Raw genomic sequence first — 15,937 nt, 5'->3', positions numbered from 1 at the left:
GTTACAGGTCCAACGCTATAACCATGACGGTCGTCATCGCCATCCATAACCGTAGGTCATAACCGCTGCTTGGCAAAGCACTACAGAGGGTAGTCCGTATGGCCCAGTACATCACTGGGGCCGAGCTTCCTGCTATCCATGACCTCTATACCAGCGGGTGTCAGAGGAAGGCCTTAAAAATTGTCAAAAGACTCCAGCCACCCAAGTCATGGGCTGTTCTCTCTGCTACTGCATGGCAAGTGGTACCGGAGCGCCAAGTCTGGGATCAGAAGGCTCCTTAACAGCTTCTACCCTCGCCCGGACTTGAACCCGATCGAAAATCTCTGGCGAGACCTGAAAATAGCTGTGCAACGACGCTCCCCATCCAACTTGACAAAGCTTGAGAGGATCTGCAGAGAAGAATGGGAGAAACTCCCTGAATACAGGTGTGCCAAGCTTGTGGCGTCATACCCAAGAAGACTCGAGGCTGTAATCGTTGCCAAAGGTGCATCAACAAAGTATGGAGTAAAGGTGTAACTTAGACTCTGGGAGTCAGGAAGCAAGTACAGCGGGTGAATTTAATAATACAAAAAACATGTAACAATACCAAATGGGTAGTGTCTGGACATGAGAAATATAACTTATAATGCCTGAGGAAAGAATGAAAGGGAGTGACAGATATGGGGGAGGTAATCATAGAAGTGATGGAGTCCAGGTGAGTGTCATGAGGTGCAGGTGCACGTAACGATGGTGGCAGGTGTGCATAATAATAAGTAAACTGGTGACAATGAGCGCCAGAGAGGGGGAGCGGGAGTAGACATGACAGTACCCCCTCCCTAACGTGCGGGACCAGGAGATGGCCGGTTGCCTCTGATGAGGCACGGGAGCGTGACGAGCCGGGTGAGGTGCGGGGAGCCTGACGAGCTGGCTGAGGCATGGGATCCTGACGAGCCAACCGAGGCTTGAGAACCTGACGAGCCAGCTGAGGCATGGGAGCCTGACGAGCCAGCTGAGGCATCCTCGGTAGCTACAGGTGCGCATAACAATGGTGGCAGGTGTGCGTAATAATAAGTAAACTGGTGACAATGAGCAGTAGCTGGAGTAGACGTGACAAAAGGGTCTGAATACTTATGTAAATGTGATATTTCAGTAGTTAAAAAAATATAAAAATTTGCATCAATTTCTAAAAACCTATTTTTGCTTTGTCATTATGGGGTATTGTGCGTAGATTGATGAGGGGGAAAACAATTTGAATCAATTTTAGAATAAGGCTGTAATGTAACAAAATGTGGAAAATGTCAATACTTTCTGCACTGTATATATACAGTATATTTATACTCCGGACTCCGACATTGCTCCTCCTAATATTTCTATATTTCTTAATTCCATTATTTTACTTTTTTTTCGCAATGTTGTGTATTGTTAGATATTACTGCACTGTTGGAGCTAGGAACACAAGCATTTCTCTACACCCGTGATAACATCTGCTTAATACATGTATACGACCAACAATATTTGATTTGATTCTTATGTATCCTTATGTTTTGCACTGACTCTCTTGCATAGGCTCGGTGGACACTCACTGGACTCTAACCACACACACGAACATGAACACTCACACAAAACACACACATGCATATTGATGCCACACACACACACACACAGCTGTGTTTTCGTGAAATGTGACCTTTTGGAGTGTTAAAATGTTTCACCATTAAAAATCCTATTTTCCCTAACCCCTAAGCCTAAGCCTAAGCCTAAGCCTAAGCCTAAGCCTGAGCCTAACCATAAACATTAACCTAACCCTAACCCCAAAACCTCTAAACCTATACCTAACCCCTAAACATAACCCTTAAGCTTAAAATAGCATTAGAACAAATTCAGGACCTGAAAAAAGGCCTGACTTTTCAAAAAAAGTTATTGGTTTCGTACCTTTTCAGGAAATGTGCACGTGCACACACACACAACACACACACAACACACACACACACACACACACACACACACACACACACACACACACACACACACACACACACACACACACACACACACACACACACATACACACACACACACACACACACACACACACCCACACACACTTTTGTTAGTATTGTAAATGTGTCATGTTTGATATAATGGTATGTGATAACTTTATAAATGGCCATTTCATGCATTTATGTAACCTTTCTATGTAACCATTTATGTAAGACACGCTCACTCACTCACTCACTCACTCACTCACTCACTCACTCACTCACTCACTCACTCACTCACTCACACACACACACACACACACACACACTTTTGTTAGTATTGTAAATGTGTCACTTTATAAATGGCCATTTCATGCATTTATGTAACCTTTCTATGTAACCATTTATGTAAGACACGCTCACTCACTCACTCACTCACTCACTCACTCACTCACTCACTCACTCACACATACACACACACACACACACACACACACACACCCACACACACTTTTGTTAGTATTGTAAATGTGTCATGTTTGATATAATGGTATGTGATAACTTTATAAATGGCCATTTCATGCATTTATGTAACCTTTCTATGTAACCATTTATGTAAGACACGCTCACTCACTCAATCTCTCACTCACTCAATCTCTCACTCACTCACTCACTCACTCACTCACTCACTCACTCACTCACACACACACACACACACACACACACACACACACAGACACACAAGTTACAAGCTACATATCTAGCTAGGAAGCACGGGCTACACATCGGCACCCCTTGTGTATAGCCTCCTTATTGTTATTTTATTCATAAATTATGTTTTGAAACCCTGACAGACTTGCTTATTATGAGGGGTGGGTACTTCCAAGTACTCTTGGTTTTTCTCCTGTCGTGTCTTTGCTATGGATTAAGTGATATATGACATGCTATTTTATAAAATAATTTCTCTGTAATTAATATTACCTGATTAAACTAATCATGTAAATGTAATTAACTAGGAAGTCGGGGCACCACGGAAGAATGTTTATAGAGCTGTTGTCTTCCGAATAAACTCTTAAAGACCTGGTAATCTTAAAAAATCCATAGCAGTCAATTCTGAACGTTGTAAAATTCTTGGTTATCTTCACGAACCCTGGTTAGCAAGTTGAAACAGCAATACAACATTTGGTTTAATTATTTATTTACTAAATACGTATATAATCACACATAATTACATATACACATGATGGATCATACATTGATTACTAATTATGGCACACAAGAAAACGTCCTTAGCGGACGGGTTTGAGTGAATGCGCGGGAAGACTGAGGAACAAAAGGATTGGGTCTCTATCGAACCTTATGAAGCTATGCTATCGTAAATACAGAATCTTATGCATTCTAAATAACCGCCCATTTGGAAAAGGAAAATGCAATAAAAATTTACTCTGAGCTGCGCTTATATAGATTGGTCGAAGATGGAAGGTTGGGTTGCCCAGCAGAGATCCCCCTTGTCCTTTGAAGAATATGTCTTGTGGAAGAACGGTTACGTTGTAGTACCGTCATTGAGTGGTAGAATGGATACGTTGTAGTACCCTGTCTTTCTGAAGAGATTGTCTGTCCTTTCCTAACCCACGTTTACAGCTGCTGCTGCTAACTCGACGTCTAGGATGTATCACTTCTTTAGTGAATAAGAGTTCAAAGTTCATACCAAGTTGCTATGCTATAAACTCATTCTATATTCTGACTGGTATAGTCGAAATTCATCCTTCCAGCTAGTTGATCGTCACCTCCACGTTGAAAATTGCCCTTTTTAACGTATGGACAGCAGTCCACGTGAACACAATGTTAATTTCATTAGGTTGTAGTTGTTCATGCTGAGGTTGGCTTAGTTCTGTAGTTGATATTAGCCATTTTAAACGTATGGACGGCAGTCCTCACATCATTGGGAACCCAAGGTTGACTTTCATCAATGGGCTTTGTAGTGGTGGAGAGAATGGCGTGTTTCATAGTTCACAACCAATGTCTGTTCACTTGGGCGGGGCCACTGAGTGAGCATAGTTCACTTATGAAAAACAATTCTCTCATTTAGAAGCTAAAATGACATTTAATCTTTTCACAATTAGTTTCATATTTAAACATTTAAATTGCACAACAACTCCATGTGAATCTGATAACTAGAATGTGTAGACTTTTCAAGATACAATTTATGTCATCCTATCATCAGTAATCATCTCTCAGACGACAACTGATCTGACATCATATTCTTTAAGTACCAACGGATATTTTCAACTGGTTGGATTACCGAAATATGGTTCCGTTCCCCAACCTTTTGATGTTACCAGACTCTCTCTATGTTGACAAAGGGCTTTCTAAGAGTCCAATCTGTAGAGTAGAGAGAGAAAAGTGGATAAGGTATTTAATTTATTTATTTAATAAACCTCGCCAACAGGGCAACGTCATGACACCCCATACTGTACAATCAAACTGAGGAACAAATGAGTGGGTACGCAGGAACCTGACACTCCTGACGTCTAGGGATCTATTTTTGGCTGTGTCAAACGCACTTTATTTTGCAATTTTGTCAAGTAAAAACTGCCGCACTGGCATTTATTTTCCAGTCCTAATGTCAGGTTCGGCACTGTACCTATATAACATTAGCTCGCTTGCGCTGTGGTGGGAGGTGTGGCACTGTTTGAAGTGTGTCCTTCAAAGCATTTATAGTCATAAATCTTGCCCTGGAGACAGTTCTGCAGAGTGATCACTAGCTGGCACAGCCAGAAAGTCATCAAATCTGATTATAAACCTAACCCTAACCCGAACCTCACTGCTAGCCTTAATGCCTAACCCTCACCTTAAATTCAATTTGTTTTTATGAATTTTCACAATATAGCCAATTTTGACTTTGCAGCTTGCACATCTCGTGGAAATAGCTCAGTTCTGCCTCCAGGGTAAGATTCATGACAATTAACGTCAACCTGCAAAGTTTTAAGACTCATAAAATGCAGGTTTTAACAGAAAGGCAGTTGATAATGGCACAGATTTTTAGAGCTGATGCTCAGCCTATTCAGCCATGACGCACCGTGCTCATGGAAGGAGAAATGTGCCAGTGAATCTGGTATTTAGAAACATTAATAAAACTATTCCATTCCAGCCATTACAATGAGCCCATCCTCCTATATCTCCTTCCACCAGCCTCCTCTGATCCACCCACATTTTCAAAGAGCACCCCTCGTCCGATTACCAGACATGCTCCTCTAAACTATTGTCCTCATATAATTCCATATTAACGGACAATTGTTTTGAGAATCTACCTCATAGGCAACGTTACAATTAACAGGAGCCTATGCATAAAGACATTTAGGCATAAGTGTGTACACAGTACCATGGAATGAGAGAAGCGATTTATGATAGCATACTTCTGACCCGATCCTATTTCGAAATATTGTTGTTAATTTAAAAAGCAAATTGATTGTTTTTCATTTTAATTTTATTTAAAAACCTAATTTATTGGAAAGATTCTCGAATGTAACGCAACTTCGTCTGCTATTTCTGGAGAAGTGCAAATACGATCTGTCAGATGGTTCCATGATGTTTGTAAAACATTACATTCATGAGCAGTATAACGGTGAATGGGCAAGCCCCCTTTCTCTTTATATTGAATCCTTATCATGTTCCTGTGAAAAGTTTGCATGTGCGTAAAACCCTCCATAGTCTAAGTTGCCTTGTGTGTATTAGACATCCACAGGGAGCAATTAAGATGCCTGGAACTGTATTTTGACATAGCCTATTTAAAACAAGTTGTTTCATATTTATTAGAATTTGATTAGAATTATACAATGTATTTTTAGGCCTTATCAATAGCCTAGTGAATTTCGTCTTGCTTATTGATTACGTTTGGCACAGTATATCCATGTCAAGACTGTAATTTACAGTAGACCTCGCCGCTATATCAGTGTGCATGCTATAGCCTATGTTTAACAATGTATTTCCTTATTGAAGCAATGCAATTACAACAATGTGGACTGAAAACATGTTCAACGTATTTAGCAAATATGGTGCAGGCTATTTAACAAACTAGGCTATAACGGACTAACAGACCTTAAATACACAACTTGAAGCAACCACATATTCAGCCATAGAGCACATTCTGATGGCCAATGAGGGGCCAAGGCTCGGCACATCAACAACTTGTTTAATCCTGCATCCATAATGGGTCAGCGGTCAAACAACCTCCACTCATCACTGTCAAACGAATACCACTGAAGGTGGCTCCCCTTCCTGCTCGGGTGGCGCTCGGCGGTCTATTAGCTGCCACCGATCCCTTTTTCCTTTTTGTTTGTTTTTGTCCAATTGTTTTCACCTGTTCCTTGTTGGGGTTTTGGGATGGGTGTTATTTAAGTTTGTTTTGCCCGCTGGTGTTTGTGCGGGCTTGTTGGTTGTTACGTTTGGTGATGTATCGTGTTTGTTTTGGGTTTTCGCTGTCCAGCGTTTGTAACAAGGTTTTTGGTTTGTTTAGCACCAGTGTTTTAGGGGATTCACCCATGTTTGGACCTGTTACATTTTAAAGGACATTAAAGCGTTTTTCCCGTTCACTTCGCTCTCTGCATTTTACTCCTCACTCATCACTCACCCGACGTTACAATTAGCATCGAACAGGCAGTTAGAAAAGCCAAGGCTAGCTTTTTCAAGCAGAAATGTGCTTCCTGCAACACAAACTCAAAAAAGTTCTGGGACACTGTAAAGTCCATGGAGAATAAGAACACCTCCTCTCAGCTGCCCACTGCACTGAGGATAGGAAACACTGTCACCACCGATAAATCCACGATAATTGAGAATTTCAATAAGCATTTTTCTACGGCTGGCCATGCTTTCCACCTGGCTACCCGCACCCCGGTCAACAGAACAGCACCCACCACAGCAACTCACCCAAGCCTTCCCCATTTCTCCTTCTCCCAAATCCAGTCAGCTGATGCAAAATTGCAAAATCTGGACCCCTACAAATCAGCCGGGCTAGACAATCTGGACACTTTCTTTCTAAAATGATCTGCCGAAATTGTTGCAACCCCTATTACTAGCCTGCTCAACCTCTCTTTCGTGTCGTCCGAGATTCCCAAAGATTGGAAAGCAGCTGCGGTCATCCCCCTCTTCAAAGGGGTGGGACACTCTTGACCCAAACTGCTACAGACCTATATCTATCCTACCCTGCCTTTCTAAGGTCTTCGAAAGCCAAGTCAACAAACAGATAACCGACCATTTCGAATCCCACCATACCTTCTCTGTCATGCAATCTGGTATCAGAGCTGGTCATGGGTGCACCTCAGCCACGCTCAAGGTTCTAAATGATATCTTAACCGCCATCGATAAGAAACAATACTGTGCAGCCGTATTCATAGACCTGGCCAAGGCTTTCGACTCTGTCATTCACCACATCTTCATCGGCAGACTCGATAGCCCTGGTTTCTCAAATGATTGCCTCGCCTGGTTCACCAACTACTTCTCTGATAGAGTGCAGTGTGTCAAATCGGAGGGCCTGTTGTCCGGGCCTCTGGCAGTCTCTATGGGGGTGCCACAGGGTTCAATTCTTGGACCGACTCTCTTCTCTGTATACATCAATGATGTCGCTCTTGCTGCTGGTGAGTCTCTGATCCACCTCTATGCAGACGACACCATTCTGTATACTTCTGGCCCTTCTATGGACACTGTGTTAACAACCCTCCAGACGAGCTTCAATGCCATACAACTCTCCTTCCGTGGCCTCTAATTGCTCTTAAATACAAGTAAAACTAAATGCATGCTCTTCAACCGATCGCTGCCTACACCTGCCCGCCTGTCCAACATCACTACTCTGGACGGTTCTGACTTAGAATATGTGGACAACTACAAATACCTAGGTGTCTGGTTAGACTGTAAACTCTCTTTCCAGACTCACATCAAACATCTCCAATCCAAAGTTAAATCTAGAATTGGCTTCCTATTTCACAACAAAGCATCCTTCACTCTTGCTGCCAAACATACCCTTGTAAAACTGACCATCCTACCGATCCTCGACTTTGGCGATGTCATGTACAAAATAGCCTCCAATACCCTACTCAATAAACTGGATGCAGTCTATCACAGTGCCACCCGTTTTCTCACCAAAGCCCCATATACTACCCACCACTGCGACCTGTACGCTCTCATTGGCTGGCCCTCGCTTCATACTCATTGCCAAACCCACTGGCTCCAGGTCATCTACAAGACCCTGCTAGGTAAAGTCCCCCCTTATCCCATAGCAGCACCCACCTGTAGCACGCGCTCCAGCAGATATATCTCTCTGGTCACCCCCAAAACCAATTCTTCCTATGGCCGCCTCTCCTTCCAGTTCTTTGCTGCCAATGACTGGAACGAACTACAAACATCTCTGAAACTGGAAACACTTATCTCCCTCACTAGCTTTAAGCACCAGCTGTCAGATCAGCTCACAGATTACTGCACCTGTACATAGCCCATCTATAATTTAGCTCAAACAACTACCTCTTCCCCTACTGTATTTATTTATTTTGCTCCTTTGCACCCCTTTATTTCTATTTCTACTTTGCACATTCTTCCACTGCAAATCTACCATTCCAGTGTTTTACTTGCTATATTGTATTTACTTTGCCACCATGGCCGTTTTTTTGCCTTTACCTACCTTATCTCACCTCACTTGCTCACATTGTATTTAGACTTATTTTTCTACTGTATTATTGACTGTATGTTTGTTTTACTCCATGTGTAACTCTGTGTTGTTGTATGTGTCGAACTGCTTTGCTTTATCTTGGCCAGGTCGCAATTGTAAATGAGAACTTGTTCTCAACTTGCCCACCTGGGTAAATAAAGGTGAAATAAATAAATAAATAAAAATCATCAAAACCCAGCCCTTTTGCAACATCGCCAGCTAATGCGCTCATAATTCCGGTTGTGAAAATAGCAAAGATATTTCTGACACACTACTGAACCTATAACACTACTGCCAGTGCTAAGATTTGACATTGCGTTAGGTTTGTTAAAATAGAGCCCCTAATATGGATGCAAAGTGTTCAGCTGTCTGTTAAACTCTTTGAGATGGTTATTTTGCTGTTTTCAACTGAAGATCTCTTCCTGTTTTCTGCTCAGTGTGGCATGGCATGTAGCTGTGGAGATTCATAGTCTGTCATTCAAAAATAAACCATGTGTTGTTTGTTTTTTAAATGCATAGAAAGTGAGACAGATCTCCGACAGATAACATCCAAATCATTCAATTAAATTAGCCCCCTTAAGAGCTAATATTGCAGTAAACCAAGTATACACATCATATCCTTGAAAGACAGTAATGTCCATATTTGGGCCTTTTTGTTTTGAGCGAGCCTCAGCCACACAAATACAGAAGTGGGTGAGGCCTGAGAAAACACAGAGATAGATTCAGCAGAAATTGGAAATGACACAAAATAACGTTTCAACACACTGCTGTCCAAAACGCCAACTGGTGGTTAAAACGGCATAACAATTGTTTCTTAACTGTGATGTGTGGGATAGTTTTGTCACACAGGGGAGGAGAAGATCATGACGGAGTCACCTCCATATTTTTCAAAATGTGTCCTTTGTTTAACATGGTGATCTTATTGAGATGAAATATTATTTTCAAGGGAGACCAGTCACTGTGTGAGGTCAGTCGGTGTTCATAAATATTGGTATGTTTTGTCACGCAAGTGGTCATGGAGGGGTCAAGAGGGACTGCACTTTATTAAAGCAGAGGCATCTAACCTGGGTTGTGTTCATTAGCGCACACAAGGGAACATTTTTCAAAATGTTTGAACTGAGCGTTTTATATTGTAGAAGTCAAGGTAATCCATCCCTGTTTCAGTCTGTTTTCTTCCATTTGGTGCCTAATGAACATGGACCTGGACCTAAAGAGCTTTATTATGTATTCAGGAAATCAAAGTGTAAACGTACCCACACTGCCAGAACTCGTATGTGTACACACTACACTTAGTACCTTCGAACGTAAAAGGGTTATTCGGCTGTCCCCATAGGAGAACCCTTTTGGGTTCAATGCAGAACCTTTTTCACAGAGGGCTCAGCATGAAACCCAAAAGGGTTATACCCAGAAGCAAAAAGGGTTATCCTTTGGGGAAAGCTGAAGAACCCTTTTCAGGAAACACTTTTTTCTTAGAGTGTACAGAGTAAAATCGAAATAGATTTGTATACCCTCTGTGTGCATGGCCACTTATTTTCTGTGGTTTCTAAATGTCAAGTAAATGACATCATAATACATGAAGCTAGCTAGGGTGGGTAGATCCCTTGATAGTCGTTAAAGCAATGTTGTTTGTTTGTGTCACAGACAGAGAACGTCTTGGGTTACAGCACTGGGCACAGCTGTTCTCGTTCGTTATTGTTTGGAGATGTTCTATTCTATTCTTAAAGAAATAATGTTCGGGCAGCACCAGTGGCATAATTGCAGGAATATTTCAAGGATGTTTACTAGAAGCAAACACAAAGCTATTGCACTTCTGTTTCTGTCTTTTGGAAAACAAAAAACATTAAACACTCACCAAAGGATGTCTGTTACATCCCGAGCGAGGGAGCCATGAATAAAGATTTTTTTTCCTAAAACGTATATTCAACATGAACACCAAAGGTAGTTTTATTCGATGTTTGGCAACAGCCATCATTGGATAAGAAATATGCTATTTTGTTTCACGATTTACATTTCGTTATACACTCGCCACCACCCTCTTATCCTTAGGTCATTCATCTGGCCCATCTACCCACCCATCCTGTCTCAGGGACATCTCCATAGCTGAGGTCTCCAATGAGAAGTCACAGGGGTCAGGAGACGTTCAACATCTTTAATCAGCTCTTTAATCAACTGGATGGTCTTCTCATCTACAGTTGAGAGACAAAAGAGAGTAAATAATACCATGAGCCACTACACAGTGCTAAACCGTGCTAAACACAGAGGAAAATGTTTAATTTCATGAACACACACACATACACACACACAAAAAAAATACAGCATTTGAAATTAGAAAATGAGAAAAGGATACAAGATTTAAAAAAATGTTAAAGGAAGGGGAAAGAGAGAGAAAGGGTAGAATATTACTTTCTACATTCGTCCTTGGGTTCTCCGGCATCTTCTCCAGTCGTGAGTCTAAGAGCTTCCTCAGGTGTTTAAAGATCACTCCAATCCTCACTGGGGCCTGGGGGAGGGGACGGGGAGGAGCCGAGATCAAACAGAGACTTGTTTGCTACAGTATGCTCAACAACGACACGGGTCCGTTTCTTGGACCCAGATTCAGCCTAGTATTGGACATAAGAGCACTTACAATGGAGATTCTCCATTGAACACTTTTTTTCAGTTCAGAAGTAGGCTTAATCTGGGTCTGGGAAATTGGCTACAATAGTTTGATTTTCTTTATCTATGTCTATCCTAATGTCTCTGCTGTATCAGTAACACAGCCCTCTAGTCACGCATGCCACATACAGTATAATAATACACATTTAATACAGCTGACCCAGAAATGAACTCTGACCTGGAAGTGGATCCATTCGACCAGAGATATGAGTCGTTCACAGTGCTGCACGTCGATGTCCCCTCTGAACAGTAGTATGGCGAATGGAGATATCAGGGTTGTGTCCCGCAGGTAGATCAGAGGAAGAGTCCAAATGGCATTAAAACATCAAGTCTTTTACATCCGATTAGGAAACACATTTAGTACTTCAATTTATTGGGGCCTCCCTCAGAGTAGTTAGAGGTTGCCCCTAACCACTGATACAGGGTCAGATTTTTCACTTCCTAAATGATTATGGATAGGATTGAGAGAGTTGGGTAATCTGATCCTAAATCATAAGGGCATCTTCTACCTCAGTGCCTCCCTGAGTAAGATGGAGACAGATACAAAAGGTGTATTGATGGTCTATTAATAGATATACAGACAGATAAGGAAACAGCGAGAGTGAGAGCGATAGTGTTATCTCTATCCAACTGACCTTCTCCTGGAAGAGCAGACAGCGGTTGAAGGAGGAGGGGTGGATGTGGGCCTTCCCCTGGGAGGTTTCCACAGAACAGGCCACCCGGGTCTAGCGTATCCACAGAGGGCGTGTAGAGGATCCGCCCCACACTGCCACACAGCCCTCCCGTCACCACCGCATTCAGTACACAGATCTGAGCCTTACCCAAAGGGGTGAGGGGAGCCTGGGGCTTGGAGGAAGAAGAGAATGCGACCTGGTCCATCATCCTTATCAGCTCCTGTTTGATGTACTGACAGGGAGCAGATCCAGGTAAATGTCAGAGATGGAGTCAAGACTGGAGCCACCAAGATCCGAACCAAGACTAGACGCCATCTCTGGTAAATGTTCTCACTAGCCACTCTAAAGATCAGATCACTACTTACACTCTATACCGTATCAGTTACAAAACATGCTCAGTGTTACAAGACACGTGATGATGTAAGACACAAGATGAGAAAAACATGCACAAGTTTGTGTGAGAGAGAATAGAGTAGAGTAGACATGCTGTTAGACCCCCCTCCCCACCGGCTGCTGCACGGAGAGACACTTTGAATGCCTGCCTATATAAAAGCCAATTGACATTAACTCCTGAGGTGTTGAACTGTCCTCTATAGCCATCACAGCTATTATTTGACCCTGCTGGTAATCTATGAACGTTTTAACGTCTTGAATAATGATCTGTCCTCAAATCTACACCCTGTACAGCCAGAAAAGGACTGGCCACCTTGGTTCCTCTCTAGGTTTCTTCCTAGATTCCTGCCTTTCAGGTAGTTTTTCCTCGCCTCTGCTGATGTAAAAAGGGGTTTATGAAATACATTTGATTGATTTGATATATTGATTGAGTCGAGTACCTTTATGGTGATTAAGGGCAGCGCGATTCAGGAAGTGTTTCCTGCAGTAGGTTGTCTCGGCTCGATATCTCTCACTGCGTATGTTCTTCCACCTGCGTATGATCTTCCACCTGTTAGCAAGACAATTGTTTGGATAAAAGCGTCGGCTAAATGGCATATATTTTATGTTATAAGGAACCAAGATGTTGGCTGAAAAGTTGGAAGGGCATAGAAACAATACACTCATTCAGTTAGACTACGTTACTATATTAGAGAAAACAGGGTCCTGTTCATTAGGCACAAAATGGAAGAAAACTGATTGACATGTAGAGGTACTGAGTGAACCTGTCCAGTAAGACACGCTTGTTTTCATCCGCCGTTGCAAAATGTTTTGCTACTGTGTGCCCTAATCAACATGTGCCTGCATTAGCTATCTCTGATTTTGGTCGTTCATACTGTTATTAAAAGAGCTACCTCTCCAAGTAAGCATTGTAGATGGCCAGGTGATCAGTTGGTAACAGCCAGGGCTGCCTTAGCCAGGTTGGCCTGATCCTTCTGGTTCATGGGTGTGGCAAAGGGAGACTTCTCCGAGATGGCTGCCTCTATAGTCGCCTGGAATATACAATTACATTCAGTATGGAGAATATACTGGAGACTACCCTATTCAAAGAGCACCTTTTAAACCCAGAGCTATACAGTTTTTACCGATATGAGTTCCAACACACTATTTCATATTTTTTTATAAATATCACAGTATTGCAGAGAAAGTAACAACATATACTGTAACTGCTCATTTTGCAATTCAGACATAATTTATGCCACCGTTGATGGACATAACTTACAATTGGTTCCAGGCAGCCCAAGATGGTGCCGAAGATGAGCATCTTGTCATTTATGGGCAGGGTGGCAACCCAGAGGGCTGAGGGCATGACCCTCCAGTATGCACGCCCCAATCCCCTGGAACAGGCACACAGCGTTACTCACTGTCTGGGGCTGGGGCGCATCCAGGGCTCTGCACAGGAACTCCTATGGGGAGCCGTACTCACACTGCTGTAGAGGGGACAGAATCGGAAACAGAGGTCGTTTGGGGTGAGATCATGTGTTTAAGTGGTAAGACAGTCATTATTCTATACCCATGTGTAAGTAGTTATTTTGGAGTATGGGTCTGTGGTTACTTTGTGTGTTTTTTTTTAATTGTTCGCCTCTGATTAAAAATAATTGTTACTGTACCACGATATGAAGTCACAGATCCTCCAGTGAACCCTCAGTATCTCTGGTATGGAGAAATCCATGAAGGCCAGAAACCTGTTAGAAGGAACATTCACAATCAGGTTGTTACTTGTGGAGGTGCTGACCTCAATAAGGCTGTAGAGGGTAACTTGTTATGTGGTTCACAGAGAGAACCTGACCTGGACTTGGGTTAGAGGCGGAAGCAGAACCCGTTCCGTACGTGTCCTGCCCTGTCTTGCCTCTGGAGGGTGCTGGCCTTGCTGACAAACGTCTCCACCAGGGAACTCATCTGACTGCTCTCATGGTACTTGTTTTCACACGAGATCAGGTATGGTGACTCCAGTTTCCGCTATGTTTGTGGACAGCACAATCTAAAATAGAGACAGGGTAATGTGGGCAATTGTTGTTTCACTTTTTTCATTCATAGCAGTATCTCAGTTCATCACTGCACTAGAGAAATAAACCCCAGTACCTGCCAAACTCCAGCAGGGAGCACTGTAAACACAGCTGCCTGGTCCTTGGACGAGTGTCGAGCTACCAGTCTAAACCTGAGTAGGGAGACATAAACCAATCTGAGGTCAACCTCAACCTCACTCTGAAAGGAGGGAAGAAGATGCAGCACCAGGTGAGATGGGGTACTATGACAGACAGGGGTGAGATTTCTGGGTATGAGGGGCCTTGTTATAGTACCTGCCACATTGGGTCTCAGGGTCAGATAGCCAAGTAACTGATTTGTCTCTGAAAACACTATGGAAATGAGAGACAGGTAGCCTAGCTGTTAAGAGTGTTGGGCTAGTAACCAATAGGTTGCTGGTTTGAATCCCTGAGCCAACTAGGTGAAAAATCTGTCAATGTGCCCTTGAGCAAGTTACTTAACCCTAATTGCTTCTGTAATGTTGCTCTGAATAAAGAGCATCTGGTAAATGTAGAAATGCCTTGTTATTTCCTATACTCAATCATTGTGCTATCCTAGTCTACACTGCTGTAAATAATTCAGAACTGATCCATGACCTAGATCAGGAACCAATACGTAACTCATGGTGTTGTGTGTGTTCTTCAGGAGATCATAGTGAAAGTCTCAAGCTCTGGTGGGGCCTGGGTCCTGACCAAGACCACTTTAGCTATTATGAGGGATTTTCTGGTGCATGTGTTGTTTTGTCTCGGAGTGTTGAGTACAATCAATGTGGGCTTGGGAGGAGGCCATTGTGTGTGTGTGTGTCTGGGCCATTGTGGGCTTGATGGAGGCCGTTGTCTAGTCCTGTGGGTGTCCTTGGACATGCACCTGCATTATGAATGAATGTCTGTATTATTTTTTGGTATCATTGCTATGGTTACGCCACCAATATAATCCATGCCCTGAAGTATATGCCAAGAAGGAGAGGAGAAACCAAGTAAAGATGGTCGTAGACTGACTAGAAGTAAGATTAGGAAACAATAGTGGCAGAATACCAAAAGATGAGAATCATATACATAAAGAGGAGTGACTGTGTATGTTGTGTCAGACTGAAACTGTATATAAAAAGATCTCTGAGTCTGGGACCGGCAGTTGCTCCATGGACCAGCTCGGCTTATTCCTTTGTAATAAAGTCTATTATTGAACTCACAAGCTCTGGTGTCTTAAGATATATTTTTAAGAAGTATTTCCACGACACTGTCACACCATGGCAAAAATGTATTGAATCCATTTTAGAATAAGGCTGTAACGTAACCAAATGTGGAAAAAGGGAAGGGGTCTCAATATCCTTGCGCTGTGATGCCCTTTTTGTGCAAAGCAATGATGACGGCACGTGTTTCCTTGCAGGTAACCGTGGTTCACAGAGGCAGAACAATGATTCCAAGCACCACCCTCCTTTTGAAGCTTCCGGTCTGTTAATCAAACTCTTTTTTTTTTTTTACCCCCTATTTTCTCCC

General features: G+C 42.6%; 1 long non-coding RNA gene across 1 annotated transcript; it reads left to right on the top strand.

Annotated features, from left to right (window-relative positions):
• The first annotated feature begins 13,602 nt into the window (after positions 1–13,602).
• On the top strand, positions 13,603–15,891 carry LOC149983295 (uncharacterized). The gene is made up of 3 exons (XR_016496070.1): positions 13,603–13,906; positions 14,194–14,651; positions 15,828–15,891. It is a non-coding gene; the product is annotated as an uncharacterized LOC149983295 (long non-coding RNA).
• The last annotated feature ends 46 nt before the right edge of the window (positions 15,892–15,937 follow it).

The sequence above is a fragment of the Oncorhynchus mykiss genome, chromosome 5, assembly GCF_057628025.1.
Source record: "Oncorhynchus mykiss isolate SJ-2025 chromosome 5, ASM5762802v1, whole genome shotgun sequence".
NCBI classification, from domain to species: domain Eukaryota; kingdom Metazoa; phylum Chordata; class Actinopteri; order Salmoniformes; family Salmonidae; genus Oncorhynchus; species Oncorhynchus mykiss.
Note: the sequence above shows the minus strand (reverse complement) of the source record. Positions and strands in the feature narration are given on the sequence as shown.